The 13,851-nt window shown below is 49.1% G+C and overlaps 23 non-coding genes across 23 annotated transcripts; all 23 read right to left on the bottom strand.

Moving 5' to 3' along the window:
- Positions 1 to 868: 868 nt before the first annotated feature.
- On the bottom strand, positions 869 to 950 carry Trnas-cga (transfer RNA serine (anticodon CGA)). Its single transcript has one exon. It is a non-coding gene; the product is annotated as a tRNA-Ser (tRNA).
- A 138-nt stretch (positions 951 to 1,088) lies between these two features.
- Trnak-uuu (transfer RNA lysine (anticodon UUU)) lies at positions 1,089 to 1,161 on the bottom strand. Its single transcript has one exon. It is a non-coding gene; the product is annotated as a tRNA-Lys (tRNA).
- A 525-nt stretch (positions 1,162 to 1,686) lies between these two features.
- On the bottom strand, positions 1,687 to 1,759 carry Trnaf-gaa (transfer RNA phenylalanine (anticodon GAA)). Its single transcript has one exon. It is a non-coding gene; the product is annotated as a tRNA-Phe (tRNA).
- A 611-nt stretch (positions 1,760 to 2,370) lies between these two features.
- Positions 2,371 to 2,452, bottom strand: Trnas-uga (transfer RNA serine (anticodon UGA)). The gene has a single exon. It is a non-coding gene; the product is annotated as a tRNA-Ser (tRNA).
- Positions 2,453 to 3,146: 694 nt separating this feature from the next.
- Trnas-cga (transfer RNA serine (anticodon CGA)) lies at positions 3,147 to 3,228 on the bottom strand. Its single transcript has one exon. It is a non-coding gene; the product is annotated as a tRNA-Ser (tRNA).
- Positions 3,229 to 3,366: 138 nt separating this feature from the next.
- Positions 3,367 to 3,439, bottom strand: Trnak-uuu (transfer RNA lysine (anticodon UUU)). Its single transcript has one exon. It is a non-coding gene; the product is annotated as a tRNA-Lys (tRNA).
- A 539-nt stretch (positions 3,440 to 3,978) lies between these two features.
- Trnaf-gaa (transfer RNA phenylalanine (anticodon GAA)) lies at positions 3,979 to 4,051 on the bottom strand. The gene has a single exon. It is a non-coding gene; the product is annotated as a tRNA-Phe (tRNA).
- A 611-nt stretch (positions 4,052 to 4,662) lies between these two features.
- On the bottom strand, positions 4,663 to 4,744 carry Trnas-uga (transfer RNA serine (anticodon UGA)). Its single transcript has one exon. It is a non-coding gene; the product is annotated as a tRNA-Ser (tRNA).
- Positions 4,745 to 5,448: 704 nt separating this feature from the next.
- Trnas-cga (transfer RNA serine (anticodon CGA)) lies at positions 5,449 to 5,530 on the bottom strand. Its single transcript has one exon. It is a non-coding gene; the product is annotated as a tRNA-Ser (tRNA).
- A 138-nt stretch (positions 5,531 to 5,668) lies between these two features.
- On the bottom strand, positions 5,669 to 5,741 carry Trnak-uuu (transfer RNA lysine (anticodon UUU)). The gene has a single exon. It is a non-coding gene; the product is annotated as a tRNA-Lys (tRNA).
- Positions 5,742 to 6,280: 539 nt separating this feature from the next.
- On the bottom strand, positions 6,281 to 6,353 carry Trnaf-gaa (transfer RNA phenylalanine (anticodon GAA)). Its single transcript has one exon. It is a non-coding gene; the product is annotated as a tRNA-Phe (tRNA).
- A 611-nt stretch (positions 6,354 to 6,964) lies between these two features.
- Positions 6,965 to 7,046, bottom strand: Trnas-uga (transfer RNA serine (anticodon UGA)). The gene has a single exon. It is a non-coding gene; the product is annotated as a tRNA-Ser (tRNA).
- Positions 7,047 to 7,749: 703 nt separating this feature from the next.
- Positions 7,750 to 7,831, bottom strand: Trnas-cga (transfer RNA serine (anticodon CGA)). Its single transcript has one exon. It is a non-coding gene; the product is annotated as a tRNA-Ser (tRNA).
- A 138-nt stretch (positions 7,832 to 7,969) lies between these two features.
- Trnak-uuu (transfer RNA lysine (anticodon UUU)) lies at positions 7,970 to 8,042 on the bottom strand. Its single transcript has one exon. It is a non-coding gene; the product is annotated as a tRNA-Lys (tRNA).
- Positions 8,043 to 8,581: 539 nt separating this feature from the next.
- Positions 8,582 to 8,654, bottom strand: Trnaf-gaa (transfer RNA phenylalanine (anticodon GAA)). The gene has a single exon. It is a non-coding gene; the product is annotated as a tRNA-Phe (tRNA).
- Positions 8,655 to 9,265: 611 nt separating this feature from the next.
- On the bottom strand, positions 9,266 to 9,347 carry Trnas-uga (transfer RNA serine (anticodon UGA)). The gene has a single exon. It is a non-coding gene; the product is annotated as a tRNA-Ser (tRNA).
- A 693-nt stretch (positions 9,348 to 10,040) lies between these two features.
- On the bottom strand, positions 10,041 to 10,122 carry Trnas-cga (transfer RNA serine (anticodon CGA)). The gene has a single exon. It is a non-coding gene; the product is annotated as a tRNA-Ser (tRNA).
- A 138-nt stretch (positions 10,123 to 10,260) lies between these two features.
- On the bottom strand, positions 10,261 to 10,333 carry Trnak-uuu (transfer RNA lysine (anticodon UUU)). The gene has a single exon. It is a non-coding gene; the product is annotated as a tRNA-Lys (tRNA).
- A 539-nt stretch (positions 10,334 to 10,872) lies between these two features.
- Positions 10,873 to 10,945, bottom strand: Trnaf-gaa (transfer RNA phenylalanine (anticodon GAA)). Its single transcript has one exon. It is a non-coding gene; the product is annotated as a tRNA-Phe (tRNA).
- A 611-nt stretch (positions 10,946 to 11,556) lies between these two features.
- Positions 11,557 to 11,638, bottom strand: Trnas-uga (transfer RNA serine (anticodon UGA)). The gene has a single exon. It is a non-coding gene; the product is annotated as a tRNA-Ser (tRNA).
- A 697-nt stretch (positions 11,639 to 12,335) lies between these two features.
- On the bottom strand, positions 12,336 to 12,417 carry Trnas-cga (transfer RNA serine (anticodon CGA)). The gene has a single exon. It is a non-coding gene; the product is annotated as a tRNA-Ser (tRNA).
- Positions 12,418 to 12,555: 138 nt separating this feature from the next.
- Positions 12,556 to 12,628, bottom strand: Trnak-uuu (transfer RNA lysine (anticodon UUU)). The gene has a single exon. It is a non-coding gene; the product is annotated as a tRNA-Lys (tRNA).
- Positions 12,629 to 13,167: 539 nt separating this feature from the next.
- Positions 13,168 to 13,240, bottom strand: Trnaf-gaa (transfer RNA phenylalanine (anticodon GAA)). Its single transcript has one exon. It is a non-coding gene; the product is annotated as a tRNA-Phe (tRNA).
- Between the last annotated feature and the right edge of the window lie 611 nt (positions 13,241 to 13,851).

The raw sequence follows: 13,851 nt of genomic DNA, 5'->3' as shown, positions 1-13,851 counted from the left end.
CCGTCATCGTAACAAGCAAACATGTCGACTCGATTCGTGTGATATTGAATTCGCTGACTTGACGTGACGCCACGCTGACGCTAGAAAACACGTGCTATATCGATGCCAGGGGCAACTCGTGTGCAGAGAACGAGACACAAGAAGGAGTGAGCCTCTCCACCATATGAGAGGCAGTATCTAGCAGATACACACGGTAAAACATTCGACTTGCGTTAGCTCATAAATTGCTACATGTCATCGTCTGTAAGCTAAAATGGACACATCTGCACTGCCCAGTGAGGCGACACTTGTACTAACACCTGGTAACGCTCTACCGACTCAGCTACGCGGGCCCACGCACGAGCATTATCGTACAGCTGCGTGGTGTGCGAGTGTTTCGCATGTCGTAATTGCTGGCTTATGGCTCCAATGGCGACTTCACCGACTTCCCACTGACGCACCGCTGACGCTTTTTTTTTTTTTTTTTTTTTTTTGAAGCTAGTTTTCTGTCGTCTTAAAACGATGGACATACCTCCAAGCAGCTGCGAGATCTTAAGAAAAGAAAAAAAAGAAAAAACGCTGCACTACTGCTTTTGCCGCACTCGAATGATTGAAATTGCGATTCTTAAAAAGAAAATGAAATGTTAGCTCTGTCCAACATTTTCGAGCACATCTGTGTACTCACCATCTCAGCGACGGCTTTCTGCAGTCCCAGCGTCAGTGCGAGGTGAACCGATAGGCACAGTAAGCAGCGGTCGTCGCGAAAACTCAGTATTCTTAAAACGGAAATTTTCGTCTTGTTGAGAATGGCGTCACTGGTTGCACCCGCATTCGCCCACGCATGTCACATGTGTGCGAAAACGTTTGCTCCTGTTTACGCAAAATCGCACGCAGCCGGTAGGATTCGAACCTACGCTCCCAGAGGGAATCTGATTTCGAGTCAGACGCCTTAACCACTCGGCCACGACTGCCGTTAGCGCGGTGTTCTCCCGACACATGCAACTGCTACCGTTTAAAACACTGTGGTGTCAGAAAACGGCGTAGCTGCATTATTTTCCGTAGCGTTTCCGCCGCTACCAGACGAATCGTTACCAAAGTATTAAAATTTCCGCCCGAACAGGGACTTGAACCCTGGACCCTTAGGTTAAAAGCCTAATGCTCTACCGACTGAGCTATCCGGGCTCACACAAGGGTGCAAAATCTCCTACGATGCACAACTATACATTGACTCATGTCCTTTACTGTTGTGCAATCGCTGCATGGGGCCGTTACTAATAAAACGTCGCCTAAATGCTGTCTACAAACTTATCGCGCTAAGCCCGTAACACACTATCGAAGACTGCTGACACACGATGCAACAACAAATTGCACCAGCTGTTACGTCTCATACGTTGGAGCAGAGAATTTACGTGTTTTGTCGACACTCACTGGGCAATTGGAAAATTCACAAGCATTTCGAATGCAATGTTTCCCACGCTTTCGCTCATTTCACGGTTCTTCACCACCTGACACAGAAAAAGGAATGCAGTCGGTAGGATATTTTTAATTCTTTTGCTTCTAAGGGAGTTAGTTGTCTAGTAAGTTCCTCTTATGGCATGCAATAGACAACCAGAACAGCTACAGGAGAGAGTCATTTTTGTTGTCAGCGGTAGTTGCATTATCACAAATGCAGAGTAATTCCATTGGCGTCGCACCAAAACGAGTACCTGCCGAAACCCGGGATCGAACCAGGGACCTTTAGATCTTCAGTCTAACGCTCTCCCAACTGAGCTATTTCGGCTGACGTCGAAGGTTGCCATTTGCATGTGTTCGTTCACTTCTGCCTCGCTGCCAATTTCACAGTCACCTTCGTCTGATAAGACACAGGGACGCTGAAGGGCGAGCAGCCGATGCAGTGAAGTTCCACACACATTTCTTCAGCTTCCGTCATCGTAACAAGCAAACATGTCGACTCGATTCGTGTGATATTGAATTCGCTGACTTGACGTGACGCCACGCTGACGCTAGAAAACCCGTGCTATATCGATGCCAGGGGCAACTCGTGTGCAGAGAACGAGACACAAGAAGGAGTGAGCCTCTCCACCATATGAGAGGCAGTATCTAGCAGATACACACGGTAAAACATTCGACTTGCGTTAGCTCATAAATTGCTACATGTCATCGTCTGTAAGCTAAAATGGACACATCTGCACTGCCCAGTGAGGCGACACTTGTACTAACACCTGGTGGACGGCTGTGAGACGAGGAGATGAGCTGCGGCTTCTGGGCGCGACTGTAACGCTGCGCCCTCGATCAAATAACACTGCACATTGCTGGTGACCCACGTGTTTAGTAGTGACGCAACTGCTAGGATGCAGTTCAACGTCCGCCTTTTGAGAGCGAGAAAATTTTCGCAGTCGGCAGGACTCGAACCTACGCTCCCAGAGGGAATCTGATTTCAAGTCAGACGCCTTAACCACTCGGCCACGACTGCCGGTGGCGGAAGCGACTCCCGACAAGTCAAACCGCCATCTTTAGAAGCAATCTGGTGGCAGAAAACGGCGTGGCCTCACTCTTTGCTCTAGGGTTTCCATTAGCCGTTACGAAAGTGTACTAATTTTCGCCCAGACAGGACTTGAACCCAGGACCCTTCGGTTGAAAACCTAACGCTCTACCGACTCAGCTACGCGGGCCCACGCACGAGCATTATCGTACAGCTGCGTGGTGTGCGAGTGTTTCGCATGTCGTAATTGCTGGCTTATGGCTCCAATGGCGACTTCCCACTGACGCACCGCTGACGCTAGTTTTCTGTCGTCTTAAAACGATGGACATACCTCCAAGCAGCTGCGAGATCTTAAGAAAAGAAAAAAAAAAAACGCTGCACTACTGCTTTTGCCGCACTCGAATGATTGAAATTGCGATTCTTAAAAAGAAAATGAAATGTTAGCTCTGTCCAACACTTTCGAGCACATCTGTGTACTCACCATCTCAGCGACGGCTTTCTGCAGTCCCAGCGTCAGTGCGAGGTGAACCGATAGGCACAGTAAGCAGCGGTCGTCGCGAAAACTCAGTATTCTTAAAACGGAAATTTTCGTCTTGTTGAGAATGGCGTCACTGGTTGCACCCGCATTCGCCCACGCATGTCACATGTGTGCGAAAACGTTTGCTCCTGTTTACGCAAAATCGCACGCAGCCGGTAGGATTCGAACCTACGCTCCCAGAGGGAATCTGATTTCGAGTCAGACGCCTTAACCACTCGGCCACGACTGCCGTTAGCGCGGTGTTCTCCCGACACATGCAACTGCTACCGTTTAAAACACTGTGGTGTCAGAAAACGGCGTAGCTGCATTATTTTCCGTAGCGTTTCCGCCGCTACCAGACGAATCGTTACCAAAGTATTAAAATTTCCGCCCGAACAGGGACTTGAACCCTGGACCCTTAGGTTAAAAGCCTAATGCTCTACCGACTGAGCTATCCGGGCTCACACAAGGGTGCAAAATCTCCTACGATGCACAACTATACATTGACTCATGTCCTTTACTGTTGTGCAATCGCTGCATGGGGCCGTTACTAATAAAACGTCGCCTAAATGCTGTCTACAAACTTATCGCGCTAAGCCCGTAACACACTATCGAAGACTGCTGACACACGATGCAACAACAAATTGCACCAGCTGTTACGTCTCATACGTTGGAGCAGAGAATTTACGTGTTTTGTCGACACTCACTGGGCAATTGGAAAATTCACAAGCATTTCGAATGCAATGTTTCCCACGCTTTCGCTCATTTCACGGTTCCGTTGAAGACGTTCTTCACCACCTGACACAGAAAAAGGAATGCAGTCGGTAGGATATTTTTAATTCTTTTGCTTCTAAGGGAGTTAGTTGTCTAGTAAGTTCCTCTTATGGCATGCAATAGACAACCAGAACAGCTACAGGAGAGAGTCATTTTTGTTGTCAGCGGTAGTTGCATTATCACAAATGCAGAGTAATTCCATTGGCGTCGCACCAAAACGAGTACCTGCCGAAACCCGGGATCGAACCAGGGACCTTTAGATCTTCAGTCTAACGCTCTCCCAACTGAGCTATTTCGGCTGACGTCGAAGGTTGCCATTTGCATGTGTTCGTTCACTTCTGCCTCGCTGCCAATTTCACGGTCACCTTCGTCTGATAAGACACAGGGACGCTGAAGGGCGAGCAGCCGATGCAGTGAAGTTCCACACACATTTCTTCAGCTTCCGTCATCGTAACAAGCAAACATGTCGACTCGATTCGTGTGATATTGAATTCGCTGACTTGACGTGACGCCACGCTGACGCTAGAAAACCCGTGCTATATCGATGCCAGGGGCAACTCGTGTGCGGAGAACGAGACACAAGAAGGAGTGAGCCTCTCCACCATATGAGAGGCAGTATCTAGCAGATACACACGGTAAAACATTCGACTTGCGTTAGCTCATAAATTGCTACATGTCATCGTCTGTAAGCTAAAATGGACACATCTGCACTGCCCAGTGAGGCGACACTTGTACTAACACCTGGTGGACGGCTGTGAGACGAGGAGATGAGCTGCGGCTTCTGGGCGCGACTGTAACGCTGCGCCCTCGATCAAATAACACTGCACATTGCTGGTGACCCACGTGTTTAGTAGTGACGCAACTGCTAGGATGCAGCTCAACGTCCGCCTTTTGAGAGCGAGAAAATTTTCGCAGTCGGCAGGACTCGAACCTACGCTCCCAGAGGGAATCTGATTTCAAGTCAGACGCCTTAACCACTCGGCCACGACTGCCGGTGGCGGAAGCGACTCCCGACAAGTCAAACCGCCATCTTTAGAAGCAATCTGGTGGCAGAAAACGGCGTGGCCTCACTCTTTGCTCTAGGGTTTCCATTAGCCGTTACGAAAGTGTACTAATTTTCGCCCAGACAGGGACTTGAACCCAGGACCCTTCGGTTGAAAACCTAACGCTCTATCGACTCAGCTACGCGGGCCCACGCACGAGCATTATCGTACAGCTGCGTGGTGTGCGAGTGTTTCGCATGTCGTAATTGCTGGCTTATGGCTCCAATAACGACTTCACCGACTTCCCACTGACGCACCGCTGACGCTAGTTTTCTGTCGTCTTAAAACGATGGACATACCTCCAAGCAGCTGCGAGATCTTAAGAAAAGAAAAAAAAAAAACGCTGCACTACTGCTTTTGCCGCACTCGAATGATTGAAATTGCGATTCTTAAAAAGAAAATGAAATGTTAGCTCTGTCCAACACTTTCGAGCACATCTGTGTACTCACCATCTCAGCGACGGCTTTCTGCAGTCCCAGCGTCAGTGCGAGGTGAACCGATAGGCACAGTAAGCAGCGGTCGTCGCGAAAACTCAGTATTCTTAAAACGGAAATTTTCGTCTTGTTGAGAATGGCGTCACTGGTTGCACCCGCATTCGCCCACGCATGTCACATGTGTGCGAAAACGTTTGCTCCTGTTTACGCAAAATCGCACGCAGCCGGTAGGATTCGAACCTACGCTCCCAGAGGGAATCTGATTTCGAGTCAGACGCCTTAACCACTCGGCCACGACTGCCGTTAGCGCGGTGTTCTCCCGACACATGCAACTGCTACCGTTTAAAACACTGTGGTGTCAGAAAACGGCGTAGCTGCATTATTTTCCGTAGCGTTTCCGCCGCTACCAGACGAATCGTTACCAAAGTATTAAAATTTCCGCCCGAACAGGGACTTGAACCCTGGACCCTTAGGTTAAAAGCCTAATGCTCTACCGACTGAGCTATCCGGGCTCACACAAGGGTGCAAAATCTCCTACGATGCACAACTATACATTGACTCATGTCCTTTACTGTTGTGCAATCGCTGCATGGGGCCGTTACTAATAAAACGTCGCCTAAATGCTGTCTACAAACTTATCGCGCTAAGCCCGTAACACACTATCGAAGACTGCTGACACACGATGCAACAACAAATTGCACCAGCTGTTACGTCTCATACGTTGGAGCAGAGAATTTACGTGTTTTGTCGACACTCACTGGGCAATTGGAAAATTCACAAGCATTTCGAATGCAATGTTTCCCACGCTTTCGCTCATTTCACGGTTCCGTTGAAGACGTTCTTCACCACCTGACACAGAAAAAGGAATGCAGTCGGTAGGATATTTTTAATTCTTTTGCTTCTAAGGGAGTTAGTTGTCTAGTAAGTTCCTCTTATGGCATGCAATAGACAACCAGAACAGCTACAGGAGAGAGTCATTTTTGTTGTCAGCGGTAGTTGCATTATCACAAATGCAGAGTAATTCCATTGGCGTCGCACCAAAACGAGTACCTGCCGAAACCCGGGATCGAACCAGGGACCTTTAGATCTTCAGTCTAACGCTCTCCCAACTGAGCTATTTCGGCTGACGTCGAAGGTTGCCATTTGCATGTGTTCGTTCACTTCTGCCTCGCTGCCAATTTCACAGTCACCTTCGTCTGATAAGACACAGGGACGCTGAAGGGCGAGCAGCCGATGCAGTGAAGTTCCACACACATTTCTTCAGCTTCCGTCATCGTAACAAGCAAACATGTCGACTCGATTCGTGTGATATTGAATTCGCTGACTTGACGTGACGCCACGCTGACGCTAGAAAACCCGTGCTATATCGATGCCAGGGGCAACTCGTGTGCGGAGAACGAGACACAAGAAGGAGTGAGCCTCTCCACCATATGAGAGGCAGTATCTAGCAGATACACACGGTAAAACATTCGACTTGCGTTAGCTCATAAATTGCTACATGTCATCGTCTGTAAGCTAAAATGGACACATCTGCACTGCCCAGTGAGGCGACACTTGTACTAACACCTGGTGGACGGCTGTGAGACGAGGAGATGAGCTGCGGCTTCTGGGCGCGACTGTAACGCTGCGCCCTCGATCAAATAACACTGCACATTGCTGGTGACCCACGTGTTTAGTAGTGACGCAACTGCTAGGATGCAGCTCAACGTCCGCCTTTTGAGAGCGAGAAAATTTTCGCAGTCGGCAGGACTCGAACCTACGCTCCCAGAGGGAATCTGATTTCAAGTCAGACGCCTTAACCACTCGGCCACGACTGCCGGTGGCGGAAGCGACTCCCGACAAGTCAAACCGCCATCTTTAGAAGCAATCTGGTGGCAGAAAACGGCGTGGCCTCACTCTTTGCTCTAGGGTTTCCATTAGCCGTTACGAAAGTGTACTAATTTTCGCCCAGACAGGGACTTGAACCCAGGACCCTTCGGTTGAAAACCTAACGCTCTACCGACTCAGCTACGCGGGCCCACGCACGAGCATTATCGTACAGCTGCGTGGTGTGCGAGTGTTTCGCATGTCGTAATTGCTGGCTTATGGCTCCAATAACGACTTCACCGACTTCCCACTGACGCACCGCTGACGCTAGTTTTCTGTCGTCTTAAAACGATGGACATACCTCCAAGCAGCTGCGAGATCTTAAGAAAAGAAAAAAAAAAACGCTGCACTACTGCTTTTGCCGCACTCGAATGATTGAAATTGCGATTCTTAAAAAGAAAATGAAATGTTAGCTCTGTCCAACACTTTCGAGCACATCTGTGTACTCACCATCTCAGCGACGGCTTTCTGCAGTCCCAGCGTCAGTGCGAGGTGAACCGATAGGCACAGTAAGCAGCGGTCGTCGCGAAAACTCAGTATTCTTAAAACGGAAATTTTCGTCTTGTTGAGAATGGCGTCACTGGTTGCACCCGCATTCGCCCACGCATGTCACATGTGTGCGAAAACGTTTGCTCCTGTTTACGCAAAATCGCACGCAGCCGGTAGGATTCGAACCTACGCTCCCAGAGGGAATCTGATTTCGAGTCAGACGCCTTAACCACTCGGCCACGACTGCCGTTAGCGCGGTGTTCTCCCGACACATGCAACTGCTACCGTTTAAAACACTGTGGTGTCAGAAAACGGCGTAGCTGCATTATTTTCCGTAGCGTTTCCGCCGCTACCAGACGAATCGTTACCAAAGTATTAAAATTTCCGCCCGAACAGGGACTTGAACCCTGGACCCTTAGGTTAAAAGCCTAATGCTCTACCGACTGAGCTATCCGGGCTCACACAAGGGTGCAAAATCTCCTACGATGCACAACTATACATTGACTCATGTCCTTTACTGTTGTGCAATCGCTGCATGGGGCCGTTACTAATAAAACGTCGCCTAAATGCTGTCTACAAACTTATCGCGCTAAGCCCGTAACACACTATCGAAGACTGCTGACACACGATGCAACAACAAATTGCACCAGCTGTTACGTCTCATACGTTGGAGCAGAGAATTTACGTGTTTTGTCGACACTCACTGGGCAATTGGAAAATTCACAAGCATTTCGAATGCAATGTTTCCCACGCTTTCGCTCATTTCACGGTTCCGTTGAAGACGTTCTTCACCACCTGACACAGAAAAAGGAATGCAGTCGGTAGGATATTTTTAATTCTTTTGCTTCTAAGGGAGTTAGTTGTCTAGTAAGTTCCTCTTATGGCATGCAATAGACAACCAGAACAGCTACAGGAGAGAGTCATTTTTGTTGTCAGCGGTAGTTGCATTATCACAAATGCAGAGTAATTCCATTGGCGTCGCACCAAAACGAGTACCTGCCGAAACCCGGGATCGAACCAGGGACCTTTAGATCTTCAGTCTAACGCTCTCCCAACTGAGCTATTTCGGCTGACGTCGAAGGTTGCCATTTGCATGTGTTCGTTCACTTCTGCCTCGCTGCCAATTTCACAGTCACCTTCGTCTGATAAGACACAGGGACGCTGAAGGGCGAGCAGCCGATGCAGTGAAGTTCCACACACATTTCTTCAGCTTCCGTCATCGTAACAAGCAAACATGTCGACTCGATTCGTGTGATATTGAATTCGCTGACTTGACGTGACGCCACGCTGACGCTAGAAAACCCGTGCTATATCGATGCCAGGGGCAACTCGTGTGCGGAGAACGAGACACAAGAAGGAGTGAGCCTCTCCACCATATGAGAGGCAGTATCTAGCAGATACACACGGTAAAACATTCGACTTGCGTTAGCTCATAAATTGCTACATGTCATCGTCTGTAAGCTAAAATGGACACATCTGCACTGCCCAGTGAGGCGACACTTGTACTAACACCTGGTGGACGGCTGTGAGACGAGGAGATGAGCTGCGGCTTCTGGGCGCGACTGTAACGCTGCGCCCTCGATCAAATAACACTGCACATTGCTGGTGACCCACGTGTTTAGTAGTGACGCAACTGCTAGGATGCAGCTCAACGTCCGCCTTTTGAGAGCGAGAAAATTTTCGCAGTCGGCAGGACTCGAACCTACGCTCCCAGAGGGAATCTGATTTCAAGTCAGACGCCTTAACCACTCGGCCACGACTGCCGGTGGCGGAAGCGACTCCCGACAAGTCAAACCGCCATCTTTAGAAGCAATCTGGTGGCAGAAAACGGCGTGGCCTCACTCTTTGCTCTAGGGTTTCCATTAGCCGTTACGAAAGTGTACTAATTTTCGCCCAGACAGGGACTTGAACCCAGGACCCTTCGGTTGAAAACCTAACGCTCTACCGACTCAGCTACGCGGGCCCACGCACGAGCATTATCGTACAGCTGCGTGGTGTGCGAGTGTTTCGCATGTCGTAATTGCTGGCTTATGGCTCCAATGGCGACTTCCCACTGACGCACCGCTGACGCTAGTTTTCTGTCGTCTTAAAACGATGGACATACCTCCAAGCAGCTGCGAGATCTTAAGAAAAGAAAAAAAAAACGCTGCACTACTGCTTTTGCCGCACTCGAATGATTGAAATTGCGATTCTTAAAAAGAAAATGAAATGTTAGCTCTGTCCAACACTTTCGAGCACATCTGTGTACTCACCATCTCAGCGACGGCTTTCTGCAGTCCCAGCGTCAGTGCGAGGTGAACCGATAGGCACAGTAAGCAGCGGTCGTCGCGAAAACTCAGTATTCTTAAAACGGAAATTTTCGTCTTGTTGAGAATGGCGTCACTGGTTGCACCCGCATTCGCCCACGCATGTCACATGTGTGCGAAAACGTTTGCTCCTGTTTACGCAAAATCGCACGCAGCCGGTAGGATTCGAACCTACGCTCCCAGAGGGAATCTGATTTCGAGTCAGACGCCTTAACCACTCGGCCACGACTGCCGTTAGCGCGGTGTTCTCCCGACACATGCAACTGCTACCGTTTAAAACACTGTGGTGTCAGAAAACGGCGTAGCTGCATTATTTTCCGTAGCGTTTCCGCCGCTACCAGACGAATCGTTACCAAAGTATTAAAATTTCCGCCCGAACAGGGACTTGAACCCTGGACCCTTAGGTTAAAAGCCTAATGCTCTACCGACTGAGCTATCCGGGCTCACACAAGGGTGCAAAATCTCCTACGATGCACAACTATACATTGACTCATGTCCTTTACTGTTGTGCAATCGCTGCATGGGGCCGTTACTAATAAAACGTCGCCTAAATGCTGTCTACAAACTTATCGCGCTAAGCCCGTAACACACTATCGAAGACTGCTGACACACGATGCAACAACAAATTGCACCAGCTGTTACGTCTCATACGTTGGAGCAGAGAATTTACGTGTTTTGTCGACACTCACTGGGCAATTGGAAAATTCACAAGCATTTCGAATGCAATGTTTCCCACGCTTTCGCTCATTTCACGGTTCCGTTGAAGACGTTCTTCACCACCTGACACAGAAAAAGGAATGCAGTCGGTAGGATATTTTTAATTCTTTTGCTTCTAAGGGAGTTAGTTGTCTAGTAAGTTCCTCTTATGGCATGCAATAGACAACCAGAACAGCTACAGGAGAGAGTCATTTTTGTTGTCAGCGGTAGTTGCATTATCACAAATGCAGAGTAATTCCATTGGCGTCGCACCAAAACGAGTACCTGCCGAAACCCGGGATCGAACCAGGGACCTTTAGATCTTCAGTCTAACGCTCTCCCAACTGAGCTATTTCGGCTGACGTCGAAGGTTGCCATTTGCATGTGTTCGTTCACTTCTGCCTCGCTGCCAATTTCACAGTCACCTTCGTCTGATAAGACACAGGGACGCTGAAGGGCGAGCAGCCGATGCAGTGAAGTTCCACACACATTTCTTCAGCTTCCGTCATCGTAACAAGCAAACATGTCGACTCGATTCGTGTGATATTGAATTCGCTGACTTGACGTGACGCCACGCTGACGCTAGAAAACCCGTGCTATATCGATGCCAGGGGCAACTCGTGTGCGGAGAACGAGACACAAGAAGGAGTGAGCCTCTCCACCATATGAGAGGCAGTATCTAGCAGATACACACGGTAAAACATTCGACTTGCGTTAGCTCATAAATTGCTACATGTCATCGTCTGTAAGCTAAAATGGACACATCTGCACTGCCCAGTGAGGCGACACTTGTACTAACACCTGGTGGACGGCTGTGAGACGAGGAGATGAGCTGCGGCTTCTGGGCGCGACTGTAACGCTGCGCCCTCGATCAAATAACACTGCACATTGCTGGTGACCCACGTGTTTAGTAGTGACGCAACTGCTAGGATGCAGCTCAACGTCCGCCTTTTGAGAGCGAGAAAATTTTCGCAGTCGGCAGGACTCGAACCTACGCTCCCAGAGGGAATCTGATTTCAAGTCAGACGCCTTAACCACTCGGCCACGACTGCCGGTGGCGGAAGCGACTCCCGACAAGTCAAACCGCCATCTTTAGAAGCAATCTGGTGGCAGAAAACGGCGTGGCCTCACTCTTTGCTCTAGGGTTTCCATTAGCCGTTACGAAAGTGTACTAATTTTCGCCCAGACAGGGACTTGAACCCAGGACCCTTCGGTTGAAAACCTAACGATCTACCGACTCAGCTACGCGGGCCCACGCACGAGCATTATCGTACAGCTGCGTGGTGTGCGAGTGTTTCGCATGTCGTAATTGCTGGCTTATGGCTCCAATGGCGACTTCCCACTGACGCACCGCTGACGCTAGTTTTCTGTCGTCTTAAAACGATGGACATACCTCCAAGCAGCTGCGAGATCTTAAGAAAAGAAAAAAAAAAAAAACGCTGCACTACTGCTTTTGCCGCACTCGAATGATTGAAATTGCGATTCTTAAAAAGAAAATGAAATGTTAGCTCTGTCCAACACTTTCGAGCACATCTGTGTACTCACCATCTCAGCGACGGCTTTCTGCAGTCCCAGCGTCAGTGCGAGGTGAACCGATAGGCACAGTAAGCAGCGGTCGTCGCGAAAACTCAGTATTCTTAAAACGGAAATTTTCGTCTTGTTGAGAATGGCGTCACTGGTTGCACCCGCATTCGCCCACGCATGTCACATGTGTGCGAAAACGTTTGCTCCTGTTTACGCAAAATCGCACGCAGCCGGTAGGATTCGAACCTACGCTCCCAGAGGGAATCTGATTTCGAGTCAGACGCCTTAACCACTCGGCCACGACTGCCGTTAGCGCGGTGTCCTCCCGACACATGCAACTGCTACCGTTTAAAACACTGTGGTGTCAGAAAACGGCGTAGCTGCATTATTTTCCGTAGCGTTTCCGCCGCTACCAGACGAATCGTTACCAAAGTATTAAAATTTCCGCCCGAACAGGGACTTGAACCCTGGACCCTTAGGTTAAAAGCCTAATGCTCTACCGACTGAGCTATCCGGGCTCACACAAGGGTGCAAAATCTCCTACGATGCACAACTATACATTGACTCATGTCCTTTACTGTTGTGCAATCGCTGCATGGGGCCGTTACTAATAAAACGTCGCCTAAATGCTGTCTACAAACTTATCGCGCTAAGCCCGTAACACACTATCGAAGACTGCTGACACACGATGCAACAACAAATTGCACCAGCTGTTACGTCTCATACGTTGGAGCAGAGAATTTACGTGTTTTGTCGACACTCACTGGGCAATTGGAAAATTCACAAGCATTTCGAATGCAATGTTTCCCACGCTTTCGCTCATTTCACGGTTCCGTTGAAGACGTTCTTCACCACCTGACACAGAAAAAGGAATGCAGTCGGTAGGATATTTTTAATTCTTTTGCTTCTAAGGGAGTTAGTTGTCTAGTAAGTTCCTCTTATGGCATGCAATAGACAACCAGAACAGCTACAGGAGAGAGTCATTTTTGTTGTCAGCGGTAGTTGCATTATCACAAATGCAGAGTAATTCCATTGGCGTCGCACCAAAACGAGTACCTGCCGAAACCCGGGATCGAACCAGGGACCTTTAGATCTTCAGTCTAACGCTCTCCCAACTGAACTATTTCGGCTGACGTCGAAGGTTGCCATTTGCATGTGTTCGTTCACTTCTGCCTCGCTGCCAATTTCACAGTCACCTTCGTCTGATAAGACACAGGGACGCTGAAGGGCGAGCAGCCGATGCAGTGAAGTTCCACACACATTTCTTCAGCTTCCGTCATCGTAACAAGCAAACATGTCGACTCGATTCGTGTGATATTGAATTCGCTGACTTGACGTGACGCCACGCTGACGCTAGAAAACCCGTGCTATATCGATGCCAGGGGCAACTCGTGTGCAGAGAACGAGACACAAGAAGGAGTGAGCCTCTCCACCATATGAGAGGCAGTATCTAGCAGATACACACGGTAAAACATTCGACTTGCGTTAGCTCATAAATTGCTACATGTCATCGTCTGTAAGCTAAAATGGACACATCTGCACTGCCCAGTGAGGCGACACTTGTACTAACACCTGGTGGACGGCTGTGAGACGAGGAGATGAGCTGCGGCTTCTGGGCGCGACTGTAACGCTGCGCCCTCGATCAAATAACACTGCACATTGCTGGTGACCCACGTGTTTAGTAGTGACGCAACTGCTAGGATGCAGCTCAACGTCCGCCTTTTGAGAGCGAGAAAATTTT

This window comes from Schistocerca cancellata, unplaced genomic scaffold (assembly GCF_023864275.1).
Source record: "Schistocerca cancellata isolate TAMUIC-IGC-003103 unplaced genomic scaffold, iqSchCanc2.1 HiC_scaffold_413, whole genome shotgun sequence".
NCBI lineage: Eukaryota > Metazoa > Arthropoda > Insecta > Orthoptera > Acrididae > Schistocerca > Schistocerca cancellata.
This window is presented reverse-complemented; position numbering and strand designations above follow the sequence as displayed.